Raw genomic sequence first — 5,110 nt, forward strand, 5'->3', positions numbered from 1 at the left:
TCTTGCTATGTTGCTCAGGCTGGCCTTGAACTCCTGGACTCAAGCAATTCTTCCACTTCGGCCTCCCAGAGTGCTGGGATGACAGGCTGGAGCCATTGCTCCTAGCTACATCCAGGCACTCTTTAGGATTGTTATGAGAAAGACACGAGAAAATCAAGTGAAGGGCTCAGCATCTGGGCCCTGTCATCATGGGGGCTCCAAAGACCAACTCAGGTAGTCCCAGGCTGCCCTTGTCATCTAGCGGGAGGCTGGCCACCTGGGGGACCCTCCTGGCTCTAATCAGCAGTGTGAGAGCTGCCCCCCTTGCCTGGCAGCCCTACCCTCTACCCCAACCATCCTAGACTCCACAGGGAACTGAGACCCTTTGGAGGCCAGGCTGATGTTTATGGAAGTGGCAGGTCCCCTCACACCCCTTCTCTAGTTCCACGGGCCCTTTAGGCCCTGGGTGCCATCCCACCTGGGTACCCTCTGCTTCTGCTGCACAATGGGAAACACCATGGTGGCCCTTCGCCAATGACTGGGTGCAGGAGAGTGGGGTCCCCGCTACCCCACCCGGGGAAGGAGACAACCTTGTGGTGTAACTTATGCTCCAAAGTTTTCCCAAGAGACCAGGGTGAAGCCATCCCCTGCAGGACTTCCTCTGAAATCACATCGTTGTTGGCCTCTCCTTCCCCATCCTGCCTCCCCCGGTCTCTCTTCAGTTTCCCCAGGAGCACTCCCAAATCACTTCGCTGTGACTCCTTATTTCAGGATCTGCTTCTGGGGATGTGACATGAGACGTGGAATGCCCACTGTGTGCCAAGCCCCGTGGAAGATACTGAGTGGACAAAGATAAACAAGAGGCAGTTCCCTCCCCAGAGCAGCTCCTGACTCAGTTGGGACTGGTCCTGAGAGCAGTCGTGATGCTGATGGCTGGTGTTGCTCGGGCCAGACCCTGGGCCGAGTGGTTAATGTGTTAGTTTATTTAAACCACGTGGCAGCTCTGTTAGGTGAAACTGTTACCATCTCCACATTACAGATGAGGACACTGATGCCCTTTGTGGCCCAGGTGGCGCAGCTTGGAAGTGGTGGCCTTGCCCTGAGACCGGGACTCCTAACCACAGTGTTGTCCCCCTTCTTTGGGAAGGGACACGTTTCCGGGGGAGGCGGATGCCCTGGCTTGCTGGGCCTGTTGTGAGAGGCTCACAAGCACGTTGTGACTGATCTTGGTTAACTCTCTGTGCACGATTTAAAGAAGAAGGAGAAAAGAGTAACTCAAACCCGCCCCTCTGACAGTGTCACTGCCACTCACCTTCCACCCTGCTTTCCCGAGCGAGGGAGACAGGTGGGGGTACTGCCAGGCCCCGGCACTGCCTGTGCCCGGGCGAAGACCTCATCTCAGGTGTCACGGTGTCAACGGGGCATCAGCTGTGGCCTTGCCTGGTCTCCCCATCATCAGCGCTCCCAGGACAGGAGGGTAGTGGGTGCCCCAGGCTCCCGTGGGGGAAGGAGGCTTAGCCCCCGACATCAACAACCACCAGCCCTTGGAAAAATCAAAGTACTGGCTCAAGAAAAGCCAGGCTGTGCTGTCTGAGAGTGCACTGGGATGGGCAGGAGTGCAGATTCAAGACAGACTGCCTGGGACCACATCCTAGCTCTGCCGTTTGCAAGCTGAGTGACTTTAGGAAAGTAACCTTCTCTGTGCCTCAGTTTCCCCACCTGTAAGATGGGAAAAATAATAACATTGGCCTGTAGAATTGTTGTGGGGTGTGAAAAAAGATGATATACATAAAGTCGGTGGAACACTGCCTTGTACATTGTAGGAACTATATACACGTTGGCTATGATTATTTGTTAGGAAAGGAGTGGCCAGGCAAGGCTGAGACTCCCAACTTAGGGGTCACCCAGCAGCCCCTGACTGATGTTCCTGGACCCCTCTGTGTTCTTCTGTCCCTCTCTTCCCCCAGCCCTCCCCTTCTTGCGTGCTTCTGCCCACATGGGATTCCCGGTCTTCCCCGAGTCGAGTCTCCTGGAACGGGACTGGGGGCTGGAGGGGAGGGTCTCGGGAACATTAACCTGAACTTCGGACAAGGACACTGTCTACCAACCTGCAGGCCTCGTGGTAAGGGTGGGGTGGTAGCTGCCACAGTGAGTATGCCCTGCTCCCGTGAGTAGCCCAGTTCTGCCACTAGCTGGCCATGCGACCTTGGCCAGCTCCCGTCCTGGCCCTGGCAACCTTGTCTGGGTACTTGTGAAATATCACCTCATGGAATCTGCAGACGCACCCGGTGGTTCCAGCCCTCATTCCGCAGACGTGGAGGTAGTGGCGGTGACAGTGAGCCACCTCATAAGAGCAGAGGGACCCAGTGGGGCGAGGTTGGGCTGGCGGGAACTTCTCCAGTTGGAGATAGCTTGGGACTTCCTGGGCACTTCCTGGGATCCAGGCAGGTTTGGTTCAGGAGAGGAGCCAGGGGCCACGGGAAAGGTGAGGCTGGAGCCAGAACCAGGTTTGCTGAGGTGCATTTCCAGCACCTGACCCTTGGCCGTGGACAAGGGACAGGTCTGAGGCTCAAGCCTTGTGCCAGGCCATGCCTGAGTCTCATGACACGGCCCCTGGCCAGCAGGGTGGGCTGAGAAGATGCAGGGAGGCCATGGCCACATAGCGGGCAGGGGGTGTGTCCCTATCAGTCTTCTCACATGGAAGAGTTTCTCACTGAGAACTTTTTCTTGTTAAAGTTTGTATTATGGAAACGCTCCAACATATGCATAAAGTCTAATGAGCCCCACAGGCCCACTCCCAGAGTCAGCAGCCATGAATTCATGGTCAAGTTGGTTCACCCCCACCCCACACCCCATCTCCCTAGGCCCCACCCCTAGGTTATTCTGATGCACACCTACAACAGCATTCATTTCCCAGATATTTCTTTTTAAAAAAATTTTTATTTTATTTATTTTTTTTATCAATATTTTTTATTATGATGTTGTGGGGTACAGTTAAGGGTTAGGTATACAAATACATCTCATTCAGGCACCCTGTTGATAAAAGGTGTTTCCCCGTCCCCAGACAGATATTTGCTACCATTAATCCCATCTCCCCGCCCCCATAGTTTCCCACTACTGTCAGTCATTTTTTTATAGTATTACATTGGATGTTCAAGGTCCACTATATGAGTGAGAACATGTGATACTCGGATCTTTGTTTCTGTGAGAGGTCACTCAGTATTATAGACTCTAGTGCCATCCAGGTTGCTGCGAAATTCATGATTTTGTTCTTTTTTATGGCTGCATAGTATTCCATCGTGTACATGTACCACATTTTTGTAATCCAGTCCTCTTTTGATGGGCAGCATGGTTGCTTCCAGATTCTTGCTATTGTGAACAATGCCGCGATAAACATACGTGTGCAGGTATCTTTTTTATAGAGTGATTTGAGTTCTTCGGGATATATTCCCAGTAGGGGGATTGCGGGGTCATATGGAAGGTTGATATTTAGAGCTTTTAGGAATCGCCACACTGCTTTCCACAGAGGTTGCACTAGTTTACACTCCCACCAACAGTGTAAAAGTGTTCCCTTTTCGCCACACCCTCTCCAGCATCTGTTATTTTTTGAGTTGTTGATAATTGTCATTCTGACTGGAGTTAGGTGGTATCTCAGTATGGTTTTGATTTGCATCCCCCTGATGATTAGTGAGGTTGAGCATTTCTTCATGTGTTTGTTGGCTGCTCGGATGTCTTCTTTTGTGAAGTGTCTGTTCATATCTTTTGCCCATTTTATAATGGGGTTGTTTGTTTTTTCCCCCAGATATTTCTAATGTGTCTAAAGATAAGGACTCTCCTTCAAGAATAAAATGAAACAAAAACCACTTGAGTTCCAGAAACTTATTTTTTTAGTTGGAGTCTCACTCCATCCCCCAGGCTGGGGTACAGTGGCACAATCACGGCTCACTACAGCCTTGACCTCCTGGGCTCAGGCGAACCTTCCGCCTCAGCCTCCCAAGTAGCTAGGATTACAGACATAAGCCCCCATGCCTACTAATTTGTTAAAATTTTTTGTAGAGACGAGGTCTTGCTATACTGCCCAGGCTGGTCCCAAACTCCTGAGCCCAACTGACCCTCTTGCCTTGGCCTCCCAAAGTGTTGGGGTTACAGGCATGAGCCAATGTGTCGGACCTTCCAAGCCCTTTTGTAAGGGCAGGACTTTCTTCTCATGTCTTCCTGGCACCCAGCACAGGCCAGTGGCTTGAAGCTTTGTCCTCCTCCATTTCCAGGGCATCAGAGGACCCCGGGCTGGGTGGGGTTGTGTGTGTCAAGACCATCCTCTGCGGGTTGGGGGCGGCCAGAGGGGTAGCCCCTGAGGTCAGGTCTGGATCTGACCCCTATGGTCAGAGTTGCGGCTCCTGGTTCCACCTGAGCCCGTGCTGAAGGCCTTGGGGACCATCCCTTCCTGGGAACCTCAGGTATGGACCTGAGGCATGGCTAATCTTACTCAAGCCACAGCAGGCTCACTGCATCACTGGCCTTTCTTTGTTCCCTGTCACCCCTCCCTCACACCCCTGCAGTGTCTCCTGCAGCACTGTATTCTGTTCATGTGGTTCCTGCAGATTCGGGTTACTGTTTTATAAATATGTATTTTTTTTTTCACTTTGGTAAGGGTAAATGTCACTGTTACAGATCTCGTCCACTCAGCACTGTTTATAAATCTAGACTTGCTGCCTTCAAGCTGTTATGTGGAATCCCTGGGACGTGAAGGGAATTTTTCTGCCCATCCTCACCATGAATGAGCTGCCATGAATCTCCCCCTGCCCGCGCCCCCTACCCCCTGTTTGTGCCCTGGAGGGACTGGGCTGAGATTCCCAGATGGGATCATGAGTGGTATTGATGGGTCTCAGGGCATGTATTTTTTTTTTTTGAGTTGGTATCTCACTCTGCTGCTCAGACTGGAGTGCAGTGGCATGCTCCCGGTCACTGCAGCCTCGCCCCTGCTGGGCTCCGGCGATCCTTCCGCCTCAGCCTTCCAAGTAGCCAGAACAACAGGCACGCGCTAACACGCCCGGCAAATTTTTGATTTATTGTAGAGATGAGGTCTCCCAAGTTGCCCAGGCAGGTTTCGAACCTGCGGGCTCAGGCAATC

Source organism: Carlito syrichta, unplaced genomic scaffold (assembly GCF_000164805.1).
Source record: "Carlito syrichta isolate Samal-C Ts95f unplaced genomic scaffold, Tarsius_syrichta-2.0.1 Scaffold142933, whole genome shotgun sequence".
NCBI lineage: Eukaryota > Metazoa > Chordata > Mammalia > Primates > Tarsiidae > Carlito > Carlito syrichta.